Genomic DNA, 17308 nt, shown 5'->3' with positions numbered 1-17308 from the left:
GGGAAATAGGTTCAACAAGGAGATGAAACCAAACTCAAAGCACTCCTAATGGAATACCGTGACTGCCTAGCATGGTCATACAAGGAAATGAAAGGAATTTCACCAGACATGGCAGTACACACGATACCTATAAGGGAAGGTGCCCACCCTAAGGTATGTGGACCTTATCACACAAATCCTAAGTATGGCACCATGGTTTATGAGATGAGTTGGAAAAACTCTTAGATGTCGGATTCATATACGAGATAGAGCACACTGCGCAAAGGTGCCCAACACTACATTGCTGATCACATGTCTCATGTCAAGCCAAGAGAAGCAGCCACTAGAGTAGAAGATGACTTGCCAGATGCCACACTATTTCAAATAGATGATGTTCTAGATTGGTGTGGAGATATCATTGGGTACTTAATGGCAGGAAGACCACCCCCTAAAATGAAAGCAGTGGATGCCAGAAAACTAATTTTAAAGGCTACACCATATAAACTCATTGCAGGACAATTGTACAAGATGGGCAAGGACCAAGTATTAAGAAGATGTGTAATGCCTCATGAGATCATGCCAATCCTGAGTGAAGTCCATGAAGGCATTGCAAGAGGACACTTCCATGGGGGAAGCCATAGCAAAAGAAAAGTCCTCCTCGCAGGCTAATGGTGGCCAACATGATGGGCAGATGCCTATGAATATGTCAAAGGTTGTAATGTATGCCAACAGACCACTAAGCCACAACACAAAGACTTCAATCCCCTAACAATAGTTGTTGCACAAAAACCATTTGAAAAATTAAGGATTGACTATGTGGGTCCCATCCATCTAGCAGCAAAGGGAACAAAAGCACGCTACATCATTGTGGCCACTGATTACTTTACAAAATGGGCTGAAGCTAAACCAATTAGAAAGGTAGACTCCAGAAGCACAACAAGATTCTTATATGAGAATGTGATCACCCGATTCAGATGCCCCATTGAAATTGTGTGGGATAGAGGCATACATTTAGGTAATCCAATAACTCTTGTCTAGCTTTATGGTAATCCATAGAAAAAGCACACCCTACTACCCGCAAGGGAATGGACAGGCCAATTCCACCAACAAAATATCATGCATTATCCTCACCAAGGTAGTAGGACCACAACATTCTGATTGGGCAGAAAAACTAAATGCAGCCTTATGGGCATACCGAACCACACTCAAGGTCAGTATAGGGAACACACCTTTTCAATTGGTGTATGACATTAAAGCTATGGTCCCACTAGAATTTGTAATACCAAGCCTACGCACAGCAGTATAAGAACGCATGGGAGATCATGAATCCTTGAAAGAAAGACTCTATCAATTGCAGAAGCATACAAAGACAAGACTAGTCGCCTACCATGCCATGACAATAGAAAAACACAAAAGAAAGGCATGGTTTGATAGAAATCTTAAGGCTAAAGACATCAAGGAAGGTGACTTGGTCTTGCTATAAAATGCCAAAGTACACAAGGGGAAACTGAAGTATCTAGGTCAAGGACCCTACCGAGTAAGAAAGATGAATCCCATCGGAGCTATCCCATCGGAGCTGTGTTGCTAGAAACATTGGATGGAGTCCAATTCAACACAACAATAAACGGGAGCCGTGACTGAGGTTCAACACGCAAGCCATCCCCGACAAAAACAAAGATTTGGGAAACCCAAGTCTTCCTTAGTTAGGATTAGATTGTATCACAAGCACTCACTTGCACAGTGTACGTTTTCGTACATATAGGTAGCATCAATTCTTTTCAACCTATGGGTCAGAAGTGATGCCTAAGTTCTAGCTTCCCTATGAAATCCCAGCAACAATAAAAAGGATATAGTTAGTCCCTACCTAGCTATACTAGGTCACGTGCACTCACATGCTTTTGCTTCGACACATACATGATTGCATGATCGCTTTCATTCAATAGGTATGCCTCCCCTCAAGGTTATTGCTGGTTTGTTGCCATTGCTACAAAAGCCATCACTATTATTTGCAAGGCATGACATAACCACCATCCCACCCATGCAACTGATGATCCCATTGCACCCGTAAAAAGAAGTGTCGGAAGATGGCAGTGCATATCTCACATCCAACTTCCCATATCCAACCACTCTCTCTGCGAACCTCATAACCTCACTTACCCTTGCTGCTACCGCCCTCTTAACCTTCCTTGAGATCCATCCTAACATCTATTCCCTCCATCGTCTCTTTGCTCATGCCTCTCACCATTTTCAACTAACCCAATAGTCACAGACTTACGAGCCTCTCACACCTAGCTTCTTCCCTTCTCTTGCTAATCCTACCCTGGAGGATTACCAATCTGCTCAAACCATTTGCCCAGTTCTTCCCCCCCTCCCCTTTGCTCCCCCTTCCACAACTAATACTCTTCCATATTTCTCCCCCATGTCCCCAAATTATCTCCCTGCCCTGTCATCACCTCCGACACTACTTATGTTGCCATCATCAGAAAATGACATAGTATTTGATTTCAATATTACGATCCGGATAATCCAATTTGTATTCCCATGCCAAGTTCCAATGATGCGTATGATTTTGATGAGATACCACTTCCCAATAACCCCATCAAGGAATTTCGAATCAAATATCTTGATATGAAAACTCAAGGTGGATGGACCCTAGACAACTTCCCTACCAACCTTCATTAGCATCAAATTAGTGAAGATTGGATAAGCAAGCTAGATCCACAAGTTGATTGGTGCCGTCCCAAGATCTTTGATGTAATCTTCTTGAAAGAGTACCTACATGCACCTCCATGTCTCAGAACTCATCCCAAGCTCTATGTAGTTACACGACGTAAAAGATGGGAAGCAACATACACACTTTGGATGAAGATCACACCATTAATTAGACAATGATCAAACCACACTCTGGTGTAGAATGGAATATCCCAGGCACAATGATCTGAGTACTTCAGCATCATGAGAAAATAATGCGCGGCAACATTGATCGCTTCCTTTGCCTAAGTGCTATCTTCTACAAAACATTGGAATACATTTTGAAGGTCCCATGTCACCTCGATAGCCATTTGCCTCCACTCAATTTCAATCCCAATGAATGGGTCGATGATCATATTACAAGCCGACTCTATCAAAGAGTCATCTTCTTAGAAGCCTGCCACATATCCCAATTTGAACAAATGGTGGATACAGGCTACCTGGAAACTAAGCAAAAATTGTATGGTGCCCAAGCTTTACAACATGATCGACTAGAACAACACAAGTTCCACATCCACTAGACGACATGCATGGCAACCTAGCTACATGCACACAATAAGCCATAACTCGATGACAAGTAATAAAATGGATCCAAGACTATGTTGTCTCTGTGTCAACATGGACTTAGGTAGTACAGAATGTGTGTGTAGAGTAGTAGCAAAGCTCTGCTTGTACTTGCATAAGGCTAGGAATAATCTCTTAGGAATCCTCAACATGCAAGTTCTACTTGTGATTCCTACATGCGAGTTCTACATGCAACTCCTACATGAGATTCCTACATGCAAGTTCTACAGGCAACTCCTACATGCAAGTCCTACATGCAATTCCTACATGCATGTTCTACTTGCAACTTCTACTTGCAACTCCTACATGCAAGTCCTACATGTGATTCCTACATGCATGTTCTACGTGCGAGTTCTACATGCAACTCCTACATGCAACTTCTATATGCAAGTTCTAGAGAGAGAATGTCTTACATTTCCTACATGCAAAGAGAGAAGCTCTCCAACTTGTATAAATTCCCCATAATGGAATGAAGCCCACACTCTTTGGGGTATTGTGTTTAGTTCTTCTTTGGTATTCCAAGCAATTTTCTCAAGTGTCCATGCCTCCTTGCACTCCATGTCCAAAAGCATGTCCTAACCTTGCAACTCCTCCTCCCCTCTCCTCTAAACCTTGCAACCCATCCTCTCCCTCTCCTCCTCCTTCCTCCTCCTCCTCCTCCATCTTCCTCCTCCCTTCTCCTCCTCCCTCCTCCTCCTCCCTCCTCTCTCTTCTTTCCCCCATGCTCTTACACCTTCTTTCTCTCCCACTCCTATGCTCCCCCTAAACCCTTAGCTCCTCAACCATTAACCTCCATGAACTATGAGGGAGACGAGATCTGCACCATGTACTCTACGCTGAACCTTGGATCCTCCTTCTAACCATTGAACCTCTTCTAAACTTTGAAACCTCTTTCTACACCGTGGAACCTTTCTAAATCTTAGAACCTCTTTCTAAACCCGGAACCTCCCCCTAACCCTTAAACTCCTTCTAAACCCTTCAACCCCCAATGAAGGAGAAAGCCTTCATGACCCCAATCATGATGATGCACGTTCCTTATGCACATGCATGCACTATGTTTGCTTACCACACTTAAGCCTATGTCTCTCACCAGAATATGACTCGAGGTCCTAAGCTACACGTATACTACAAATGACAACCCGGATATATCTGTAGGTGACAAAAAGCCTCAAAACCCTACATACTGAGAAAACCTTGTGAATCCTGTGAAAGCCATGGGAAAGATCCAACATACAAGTTGCGTGCACCAAATTCCAAAGAAAAAAATACACCTCTACCCCACATGCAAGTGTGGTTTAGTTCCAAATCTAGGAATAGAGAATGCAAACGTTCCTTTAGTGGAACGTATGCTCACATTGATGGAAGATATGACCAAGATCTACCAAGTATCAACACATTTGGCTATTACACATAAAATTTGAAATGTCTTGCTCAAGATGCAAGTTGTTGTTCTCCCCTCTCGGGATGGGGTGAAGGAGGACTAAAGAATCCAATTTACTTACCTTGATTTGCTTATTACCTAAAGATGCATGCTGTTGTGCCTCCCCTCTACAATCTAGCTTACTTGCCCTAGCTACATTCGCCTTAACCCTTGTTTTGCTCCTTTGAAAGGAGATTTACATAAAATGAAGTATTTTTTATTCTACAATAAAATAGCCCTCTTTTTTGTTCAGAAAATTATTGAACTTTCTATTGGCCATCTTCTAGAGTGGAGATCTGTGTATTAAAACTTTAAATTGTGGTGTTAGGGAATATGATATGCTCTCAATATGCTTTAATACATCTTGGGAATGGTGGGGAGTATTGTGGTTTGTTTTTTTTTTCTAAATGGGGAATGAATACGTATAATGATCTTAGAACAAATCCTTAGAATGAAAGACTCTCTTTGCTCCCACAATTGACTGGTATCCAAATTTTGAAATGATGCACACATAGATATGAGTGTAGCGACTCTATGATGGTTAAATGCAAGGATTGCAACTTCCTCAACATCAAGGATAGACATTGTTATGACTTGATCAATTCCTCTTTTGTAGAAAAAACTAGTAATCAATTGTAAACTCATACTAAATGAGTACTAAATCATGACAAAATACAGAGAGAGAGAGACAGAGGGAGGGAGAGAGAGAGATTATAATTTTGAGTTGTTATGTTTTTGAATTATTTGAGGCATTCTTTGAAGGAGTATACAAAGAAAGGGTGTTCCATCATTTTTGTTTCTTTCTCTGTGTTATTGGAGTATAGAGAATCAACTTCAAAAGAAACGACACATAGTTTCAAGGTAATGAAATTATTTCACTTTGAAAGTTGTCTCTTTGTCTTAGAAGTAGTCTATATGTTTGTTGCAAAAGGTAGAGAGGGAAAGGAGATAGAGGTTGATGATGTTTAGAGCCATCAGTATATTTCGACATTTGTTTCATCTCCAGTATAAGAGGGATAGAGAGAGAGAGAGAGAGAAAGAGAGAAAGAGAGAGAGAGAGAGATTATAATTTCAAGCTGCTATGTTTTTGAATTATTTGAAGGTATCTAGATACTAAGGAGAGAGAGAGGGGTGGGGAGAGGGATAATATTTTGAGCTACTATATTTTTGAATAATTTGAGGCAGATACTAGGGGGGGAGAGAGAGAGAGAGAGAGAGAGAGAGAGAGAGAGAGATGGTCCTAATAATGTTTTGTTTGTTTATGTGATCATTCTCATGCCTTAGCAGACCAAATTTACCCAATTTTTTGCAAGCCATGACTCGATCTCGAATATCACACTTGAGATCTTTCCTTCCTACCAATAATCCCTCTCTTAAGTTTATAGATAGACTCTCCATGGGCAATTTGTCATGATGGCTACCTCCCCTCACCAATGGGTCCCATTGAACATTCTGAGGTCTCTTGATGAAAGCCCTAACTTCAGGAAGAATCTTGCTAGGGCCATGGAGAATGTCCCTCTCTCTCTCTATGAGCATGCTATTCCCCTCAAGGATGCTTTAGATTCTCCCATTGATTTGATAGAGAGAGATGTAGCCATTACCATTCTCCTCACAACTTGCAAGTTTATGAGGATGTCGAACAACAGCCCGAGGGTCCTTATGCATCCACAAGTGGTGGAGCAGGTCCATTCACAAGTGGTGGAGTGGATGAGGTGAACTTAGACATAGAACCTAAGGACCATGCAATAGACCTAGTCGAAGAGCCAGGTCATACTATCAGCTTATCCACCCAGCCTCCACATATAATCCTGATGAGGTAGCAACTAAGCCACACCTCGCATCGGTCGATCCAATCTCTATTGAGGGTGAGGAATACCTTACCCTCTTATAATTGATGGAAGAAACCGGTCTTTGTGAGGATGAGGTGCTATGCCAACTTGCAAATAATGCCTCCGATGATTCCATTGACTTCATTGCTCCCATCGATCCAAGGGTCAATGAGATAGCACGCTATGACGACTCCAGCCTTAGCGATTTAGAGGCAATCTGCTTCACACAAAAAGCAATTGAGGATGCCGAGCTAGAGTACCAAATGTTCGACGAAGAATTCCTAGATTTGCAGAGAAAGTTGTTCGGGGACAAAAAGAATTTGGCACCTCAAGTCAATATGAAATGCAAAACAAACCACAAAAGGGATTCTAGCTCGACACTGTTGGCTAATACCCTTCGCGATGAGGTAGAAAAGGTATGTACTTTTAATAGCTTGAAGTTAGGGTTTATTTTCATTATTTGATTCATATCACTTATTCTCTTCTAGTTTTCCACAATAATATTCTTCCAGCATATAGAATGCATGAGTGTTTAGGGTATTTGTGCAATATTGATTAAAAACATGCAAAAAAATCAATGTTCATCAGGGAATCAAACAAGGGTTTAGAGTTTAGGGTTTAACAAAAATTAATTCTATTAAATCTATGTGATCATTCAAAACATCTAAAGCATATTGTGAGTTTTTAGGTCCAAAAATACAAGATAATATTCCCACGTGAAAATTTTAGGGTTTGAATAGATCATTTCTTTTTTGGATTTTATGGGACCCCATGTACTTCAAAAGATGGCCTTGGTCGCACGATGTCAAATTTTGTGCTTCCAAGGTCCTTGTGGGCATGTTCAGTCATATGGTGAAGTTTGGGGTCATTTGGAGTACATGGGATCCCCTAAAATCCAAAAAAGAAATGATCTGTTCAAACCCTATAATTTTCAGGTGATTTTCAGACTAGGATTTATCCTTGCTTTCATGTAATCACAAATTAAGGTTTAGGTATTGATGTGATATGTTTATTCCAGGATACTTTGTGGGTTGATGAATATGCAGGGCACAAGGGCAAAAGCAGAGGACCTTCTACAAGAGGATTGACTTCAATTGGTCACTATATTGACCAAGTTCAAAAGCACATTTTGATCTTTCATCGATAATTATCACCCAAAGGAAAATTGAATATTATGAAGTTTAGGGTCCTTAGTATGATGGTGAAGATGAAGCCTATCCATCACACAGCAGATCGTGTTGTTTTGATAAAGCATAGCATTGCTTTGTTTTTGTTCTCGGACACACCATCCGGACCACTCCATAGCATCATAGCCATTGCAGGAGTAACAGATGTCAGTGATCCCCAAGATATTGATAAAGAAATCGTTCAACTCACTCTTCTTAAGCAAGCCAAAGAGGGTGCAGAACCTAGCAAAAAGAAGCATAGGCTAGAGTGAAGGATGCCCTAAAGGGCTAATCCTTGTAAACTCTTTATGAATTAATAAAGACTACAATTTTTAATTGATTTCTCTCTTTGTTCTCATTTCCTTTTTTTGAATTGTATGTAAGTTAAATAGAGAAAGACAAAATATTATTATTATTTTCATATTGCATGTAAAGAAATTGGAGATTGTAATGAAAAATACATAGACTACAAAGAATATAAAAAAGGACACTTTATTATATTCATAGGAGCAAAATACAACATTGAGAATCTAATCGCCCAAGGCGCAATACATACAACATCTCTAGCCATCACCCAAGGTGTAGTAAATAAAACAACCCTAAGTACCCTTGGGTTTCCTAAGATGTATGATGAACTGCATATCTTTGTCAAGCATGGTGACCCTCTTCGTATGGATGGCAGCCAGCTGAGTATCATCCATGAGGTCTGTCAAGTAGGCCTCAGCTGCATGTTGTAAACTAAGAAGGGCATCTGTCGAAATACGCGAAGGGGCCTCCACTATCCCTACCCTATACCACCTAGAGATTGTGCTCTAGTTGAGGTCCTGTATGACCTCGTGCATTACCCTTGCAAAGCTCGCCTTTGGGATGAGGAGATCCATAGACTTTTGGTACTTCTATATCTCCCAAAGTGCAATGGTGCCTAGTTTTAAACCTATACCTCTTCACTCGAGGAGGACCTCTTTGGCTGGATGTACTGGTGGAAGTTGTCCTCTCCTTGGGGCTAGACAGTGCTGTGGCTATTGTGCTCTCCCTGGGACTGGACGGGCTGCTGCTCCACGTGCTTCTTCAACCTTTGCTCCTCATGTCTTTTTGGGGTCTCTTCATTCTCTGATTCTATCTCCTTTGTATCTTCTTGGGGCTTCTATGGCTTCCGCACTGGAAGCTTCTGACGGGGGTGTTCTAAGGGGGGGGTCGAATCGTCATTACTGGAGGAGATCTAATCAGAAGAGAAAACTACTGGAGTAGTGAGCTTCTTCACCTTCTGCTTTCTTCTACTTTGTCTTGGCCATGGGGGATGGACAAAGAGGGAGAGAGGGTGCGAGAGTGAGAGAGGGGGATGGGGGATCAGGGGCAAGTGGGAGGGGGTGTTGGAGTGTGGGAGGGGAGAACTCTTAAAACAATGAAATGAAAATGAGACCCGATTCCTTTATATAGGGCCCAAAACCTTGATTTTTGAAAATACTTGTTTTCAACATAAACTCATCGAACATGAACTTGGCGCAACCTTGAGCTTAACATAACCTCCAAAAGCATAGAATTGATGCAACCCAGATCTGATGCAACCTAGATTTGGAAACCTATAATTAACATCGAGCAACTTAAAATTTTTCTTTTTTTTTGCATTGATATGCTCGCTTTATTGCATATCACCTAACTAAAATTACAAATAAATAGAAGACGAAATAGTGAAGGGAATGGAGTAGTGGAGGCTTAAGTTTGTAGCCCTACTGCAACTAAGAAAGAAATGATTGAGATGGATATCCGATGAAACAATGAAGAAAATGGAATTGTCAAGGTGGGAGCGACCGCGATGGTTGGCTCGAATTTTGATTAATTCAAGGCGACAATACTACCTTTCATGGTGGTAATCAGTGATTAGGGGTGATTAAGCTTTGTGAATTCTATTTATGGTAATTACTACCACCTTCCATCACTAGTGGGGTCTGCCTTCATGATTACCAGCCATGTCTCTGGTGGCAGCTAAGATTCCACTAAGCTAGCCATTAATTACCAACCACCGTAGTGGCCTGCAATTACTCACCTACCAGTTACTACCACCAAGCTAGTTACCACCACTGGTCTTGCAAGATTATTAGATACTAGAGTGTAATTAATTACCAGTCATTGGGGTTGCATGCTCAATAGAGTGCAATTAATTACCAGGTCAGTGGCCTCTACTTCATGATTACTAGCCATGTCAGTGGTGGGTAATTAATTTCCCCATCCATTGATGGCGGCTAAGATTCCACCAAGGTGGTGGTGCCTAAGATTCCACCGAGGTCGTGGTGCCTAAGATTCCACTGGGCTAGTAGTTAGTTACTAGCCACCATGGTGGCTTGTAATTAAAATGGCTCATGATTATTTGGAATATGGCACCACTAGAAAGCCCCTTCCTTGTAAGATAGTGGTTTAAAATGGCTCATGATTATTCGGGCAGCACACATGTCTCTTTTCCTTTGGTTCTCCAATCACTGCGGTGGATTTAACTTTGATTAATATAACGTATGTGGAATTTTGCATTTGGCTACTTTGATCTCATCTACCCCTGCTCTGCTACTTTTCTCCATGCACCCTCCTCCAGCTCTCTTTTTTCCCTATTGTACTTTGCTCCATGCTCTCTTCTCTAACTCTCATCCACTCATCTGCTTCCCTGCTCATCCGCTCCACTACTCACTTACTCTTTTTGCCATGCCTGTTACTACTATCACCCCTTGATGCAATGTCATTCCAATCTTGTCTGCCTTCTCGTATAAGATCATTGTGTTGCACTCGTTGAGACTTGAAATGCTCGAACTTGTGCAATCTCTTTGTTCCCTCGATCAATTCCCCCCACATCTACAAATCACCACCTTGGATGGCATGCACACCTCTAGTCTCTATATGGTTGTGCTCAATGGATTCCCTGGAGATGTTGACCAAGGGCTAAGGATTTTTAGATCAGAGTTCTCTCATTTAACAGAGGGGCATATTCTTAGTCCTGCATTTGTGCAATGTGAATGGTCTTTAGCCTCTCCATCGTCTCCTCCATCGGCTCCCCAAAAAATTCGAATGCAACAAGTTGGAATGGCCTTTGTTAGTATCAGCAATTGACAATACTGAGTTGTATAAATATCCTCTTACTATCAACAATTGGCAATACTGAGTTGTAAAGATATATATCCTCTTGCTCAAGGAGGCTCATAACCACTTAGCAATGGTTGGATATAATCTTTTGGCTCGCTGGATGTAATCTTTTGGTGTCAACGAGGCCCATAACCACTCAACAATGGTTGGATGTAATCTTTTTGCCTCTAAGGCTCTCAACAATTAATGGGTTTTTATAAATGTAATCTCTTTTGTTCAATTTTTACTCCATGAGGCTCTTAGTACAAACTGTTGTTAGTTTTTATATAAACCACTCCGGCAATGGCTGAGTGGCTATCCTCACTGGATATAATCTTTTGGCCTCTAAGGCTCTTAGCAGTTGATGAGTTTTTATAAAAGTAATCTCTTTTGTTCTATTTTTTCTCCATGAGGCTCTCAGTACAAATCAATGGTGGGGAAAATCATCCAAATACAACTCACTGCCATGACTCATATGCTTGGGTTGCCCACCTCATTGTTGATTGTTCTAGACTGGTGTATGGTAATACATATAGAAATAAAGTCATTACAAAATTCTTTCTTGAGGCTACTAATGTGGTAGCCATGACAAGCTTCCTTGTCTTGGATGCCCCATGTGTCTTGCATCCACTCCTCCATGTCATGGTACGATTCTAGCCTAGCTTTAAGGAAAAACTTCTAGCTGGTCTTCACCCCGATTGGAATTGAAAGCATTTGAAGGGCCTTGCCCTATCCCTATTCCTTTGTTACAACTTTCTTTGTTGTAGAGAGGATCTAAGGATTTTTTAAGTATTTGTCGATCTCAATCATTCCTAATGATACGGTTGATCTCTAGTATTTCTCATAGACATGTTTACAAATAGCGTTATAGGGTGGAGAAGGTTGAGGGATGGCCTCCTCCAGTGATGGGTTGTCACCATCTACTCCCCCAAAGGTGCTGCTATTGTTTTCAAGTGGCAAAAGAATAATATATCTCTATGATGTAAACTAGTTGTGTTTGTAAAAGAAATACTACATGTGATATAATCAAAAAATATTTCTTAAGCCCACTATGATGATAGGATTCCTAAGAATATCTCTTAAGCCCACTATGATTGTGGATTGTACTTTCCATCTTTCCACACTATATATAGAGTGTAACTAGGCATAATAGTTATTTGTCTTTTTCGCCTTTAATTTTATACCTAGAGCAACGATCATGTAATGACCGTTATGGTCTTATCTTGCTTGAGGCACATTTGGGCCTTGGAAATTGTTCGCAAGCAACAAGAAGACCAAAGTCCTTGAAATCACAAATTGAGCATTAAGCGCATATGGTACAATAATGCAACATAAGCTACACAATCTCTTATGTATTCCACCCGATACCACGGGTAGATGATAAGATGGTTGAGATCGATGAGGGGAGCAGGATGCATAACGTTTTGTGGTGGTTGTTAGGAGGGGCGTATTGGTAGCGGTGATGGTGAAACTCAAGAGATGAGAGAGGGCGTGGGAGTGTCGAAAGGATGAGCACTCGAGAGATCAAAGAGGGCGTCGGAGTGTCGGGACGGGCTCGAAAGAATGTGCGAGTGTGACAGAAACACCAAGGTTCTCGTCCATCAGCACAGGCACAGACAAATTCCAGTCGAAGGTATGGACGAGGTTGGCGACTGCGAGGAAGGCGAGCGTCGCGCCGAGCTGGATGCCAGGGCACCCGCGGCGGCCACTGCCGAAGGGCAGCAACTCATAGTTACGGCCAATAAATCCCATGGGATTGTCAAGGAACCGTTCGGGGGTGAACTCGTTGGGATTAAACCAGGCCTGCTCATCCCTGCCGATTGCCCAGACATTAACCAGGAGGCGCGTGTTCTTGGGTATCTTGTATCCCGCCACCTCTGTCTCTCGCTTCGTGAAGTGCGGCAGCAGCAGGGGCAATGGCGGATGCATCCTCCAATTCTCCTTCATCACTGCTTGGAGATAGGGTAGCTTAGGGAAATCCGTCTCCTCCACTTGCCTGTCCCCTACCTCTCGATCCAGCTCCTCCCGCAGCTTCTGCATGGCCTTGGGATTGCGCATTAGCTCCGCCATCATGAACTCCACCGTTCCCGACGTCGTGTCCGTCCCTCCCGACAACAGTTCCTGCACAGAAATTCCAATGGGTGAGCTGCTTTTTAATCCTTCGAAGTCTCTATCATGAGAACACAAATCGGCAAAGACGAGTTGATCAGCGGATCGGAGTTTTTACTATAAGCTTTGATCTTTTCGTTGAATTCCAAGAGCCCTGAAAGCACATCCTGGTGCGCCTTTCCTTGCTTCGTCTCCTCTATTCTCTCATTCACAATTTTGTTCAAAAGCGTATCCCAGTTATTGGACAATGTATCCATTCTTTTGCGGTATCCGGCGGGATCGAACCACTTGAGATAAGGAAATAGATCGCCTACGATCTGTAGCACTAACAACTCGGACAACTCCCCGAGCAAGTTTAAGACCGCCATAAGGCGTCCGTCTGACTGTTGACTAAAGAGAACCCGCGACAGAATGCTTTGCCGCCAGCGTGAACATTATATTTCGGATTCTCACAGGTGTGCCCGACCGCTTTCCGATATCTCGAAGGAAAACCGAGACCTCTTCGTCTCTGGCTTGCTTGTACTGTTGAACGCTCTTTACCGAAAGGACACCTTGCGTATAGAGCTTGCGCATGTCACGCCAGCGAGAGTTGGCTTCCATCAGAGCGGCACCAGAGTTATTATACAAAACACGATCGGCGGCTTCGAGGTGAGGGCGATCGGAGAAGGATTCATCGTGGACGTTAAGAAAGAGCCGAGCAGAGGCAGGGGAGGAGATGACGACGGTTTTGACGCTGCCCATACGGAAGAACAAGATGGGGCCGTAGCGTTTGGAGAGGTCGAAGAACAAGCCATGGGGAGGGAGTTGTGGAGGAGGTGGAGGTGACCGATGAGGGGCAAGGAGGGAGGGCCGGGGGGGAGACGACGGTTCAAGAAGGAAGAGCAGAGGTAGAACCAGGCAATGGCTGCGAGCAATGCCAGAGGAAAAATTTGCAACGACGTAAACTGGGAGGAAGAGCTTGTGATAATCCATGCAGGATGGAAGAAGGAGGCCCAAGAAGAAGAAGCAAGCTTCGCTTCAATTGAAGAAGAAAGGTTTGCTTCAATTGAAGTATCCATGCAGCTCTTCCCTCGGAGCTCTCTTCTTCAACCTGATGGAGCTTGCATTCATTTGCTTGCCCATCAGCCCTCCCTTTATCCCAAGCTGGTTTTGAACCCCCCATTTTGGCCTCCATCTTCATAGTCAACGCCCTAAATAACTTCAAACAAGAAAGGTTAGATCAAAAATATATCGTTGCTTCCTAATTCGGATCTCGCTCCTCACCATCTTCCCACGTCTTCATCTTCTAATTGACTTTTGGGCTTAATTTCTTATCATTATAGAGGGGAATATGCCACCGTTGTGTTGCTTTTTGTTTTAGTATGCAAACAAACACATGAATAGACCAACACACATGCATGCACACGCATAATTTGTCTTAGTGTGCAAAGAAACAACATCAATAGACCAACACACACACCTTTTTTAGAAAAAAGGACCAAAACACACACACACATACACACAAAGCTACATACATGCATACATATAGTGAATAATTAAAATGCACAAATAATAGACATGTTATTATCATAACGTGTAAGAGAATGTAGCACTAGTAACATGAAACATGGATGTCTATGAGACACAATAACACAAAGCACCGCACCCACAGACGTGCACACAGACACGTCTCTTTAATTGAAAAAAAACTTACGGGCACATCTATTTGTGCGTCTATATGCACGTCTACAAACTCGCATCTATCAGTGCGTCTATATAACAGACAGATGCACCTATAGACATGCCTATAGATGCGCTTTTAGATGTTCTGTAGAAATTTTAAAAAAATAGATAGACACATACATAGACGCGGTTATAGACGCTCTACAGAATCTTTTTTTTAATAAAAGCAGAAATTTGTGTGGTTGAACAGAATGCTATGTATGTTGTGTATGCTATGTGGTTACAAGAATCCCATTTCCACATTGTGCAATTCAATTCTTATAGCCAACTGCATTTTAATTAGCACAACGATTCCAAGCACGTCTATAGCCGACGATTACAATTCCGAATAAAACGTTACAACTCCAAAACGTTTAGTTCACAAGGCATTTATTGATAGAACATTGCACAAGGAAATTGAAAGCTTAAAAAAATAAAAGGAGTGTATACTAATTCATAGCCCAAAAAGTGCCTATATGTACATATAGCACACGAAGCCAAGCCACATCCTGTGGCTTCAAGTACAAAAATAAGAGGAGTATATATACAAGAGAGGCACGAAGCCAAGCCAATGGCTTCAAGTACAAAAAAGAGTAGCTAGCACTACTTCTGTGACTAATCTAAGTTCTCTCCTTCTTCACTCCCTTCTTCCTCATCTTCTTCCTCCTCACCTAGGTTGAGGTATAGGAAAGGTATTGTGCCCATTGGATATGCTTTGCATGGTTGATCGAGCATTGAATACCATTTTTGCCTTGGTGTCATGCACATCTATTAAAAAACATACTGCTAGGTATGTTCTCCGATCAAGTACTTATGGGATGGGCATGCCACTTTGCATGTAAGTCAATTCCACCTCGTTTAAGGTGTGTGCAAAGTATTATGCCCATCGGATACGCTTTGCACTGTCGATGAAGCATAAAACACCATTTTTGCTCTAGTGTAATGCACAACCATTAAAAAACACAATCCTAGGTGTGTTATTCAAATAAGTACTTATCAGATGGGGGCTCCACTTTGCACGCAAGTATCTTTCAACTAGGTTGATATGCGTGCAAAGTATTGTCACCATCGGATATGCTCTGCATGGTCGATTACGCATTATACAACGTTTTTCCGGTAGTGATATGCACATCTGCAAAAAAACATGCCCTTAGGTATGTTATCTGACCAAGTACTTATCGGATGGGTGTGCCTCTTTGAGAACATTTCGATACCACCTAGGTTAAGGCGTAGGAAAAGTATTACGCTCATCGGATGTGCTTTGCATGGTCGATCAAGCATTAAATACCATTTTTGCCTTAGTGTCATGCACATTCGTAAAGAACACGCTACTAGGTGTGTTATCCGATCAAGTACTTATGCGATGGGAATGCCACTTTGCATGTAAGCTAACTCCACCTAGTTAAAGGTGTGTGCAAATTATTGTGCCCATCGGATATGCTTTGCATTGTCGATCAAGCATAAAACACTATTTTTGCCTTAGTGTCATGCACAACCATAAAAAAACATGGTCCTAGGTGTGTTAATCAAACAAGTACTTATCGGATGGGGGCTCCACTTTGCACGCAAGTCTCTTTCAACTAGGTTGAGATGCATGCAAAGTATTGTCATCATCGGATATGCTCTGCATGGTTGATTACGCATTATACAATGTGTTTCCCGTAGTGATATGCACATCCGCAAAAAAACACGCCCTTATGTATGTTATCTGACCAAGTACTTATCGGATGGGTGTGCCTCTTTGAGAACATACCAATACCACCTAGGTGAGACCTAGGTTAAGGCATAGGCAAAGTATTGTGCCCATCGGATATGCTTTTCAAGGTCAATCAAGCATTAAATACCATTTTTGCCTTAGTGTCAAGCACATCCGTAAAAAAACATACTGCTAGGTGTGTTATCCGATCAAGTACTTATGCGATGGGAATGGCACTTTGTATGTAATTCAATTCCACCTAGTTGAAGGTGTTGCAAAGTATTGTGCCCATCGGATATGCTTTGCATCGTGGATCAAGCATAAAACACCATTTTTGCCTTAGTGTAATGCACAACCATAAAAAAACGCGGTCCTAGTTGTGTTATTCAAACAAGTACTTATCAAATGGGGGCTCCACTTTGCATGCAGGTATCTTTCAACTAGGTTGAGGTGTGTGCAAAGTATTGTGACCATAGGATATTCTTTGCATGGCCAATCATGCATTATACACCGCTTTTCCCCTAGTGATATGCACATCCGTAAAAAAACACGCCCTTAGGTGTGTTATTTGACCAAGCACTTATCGTATGGGTGTGGCTCTTTGAGAGTGTTTTAATACCACCTAGATTGAGGCGTAGGAAAATTGTTGTGCCCATCGAATATCCTTTGCATGGTCGATCGAGCATTTAATACCATTTTCTCCTTAGTGTCATGCACATCCGTAAAAAAACACGCTGCTAGGTATGTTATCCGATCAAGCACTTATGGGATGGGCGTGCCACTTTGCATGTAAGTCAATTCCACCTAGTTGAAGGTGTGTGCAAAGTATTGTGTCCATCAAATATGCTTGCATTGTCGATCAGGCATAAAACACCATTTTTGCCTTTATGTGATGCACAACCATAAAAAAACACGGTCCTAGGTGTGTTATTCAAACAAGTACTTATCGGATCGGGGCTCCAATTTGTATGCAAGTCCTTTTCAAATA

At 42.1% G+C, this 17308-nt stretch overlaps 1 pseudogene; it reads right to left on the bottom strand.

Moving 5' to 3' along the window:
- Positions 1 to 12338: 12338 nt before the first annotated feature.
- On the bottom strand, positions 12339 to 13291 carry LOC147896024 (cytochrome P450 76A1 pseudogene; annotated as a pseudogene).
- Between the last annotated feature and the right edge of the window lie 4017 nt (positions 13292 to 17308).

Source organism: Dipteris shenzhenensis, chromosome 12 (assembly GCF_047967505.1).
Source record: "Dipteris shenzhenensis isolate YYH24624 ecotype China chromosome 12, Dip_SZ_1.0, whole genome shotgun sequence".
In the NCBI taxonomy this organism is placed as follows: Eukaryota; Viridiplantae; Streptophyta; class Polypodiopsida; order Gleicheniales; family Dipteridaceae; genus Dipteris; species Dipteris shenzhenensis.
Note: the sequence above shows the minus strand (reverse complement) of the source record. Positions and strands in the feature narration are given on the sequence as shown.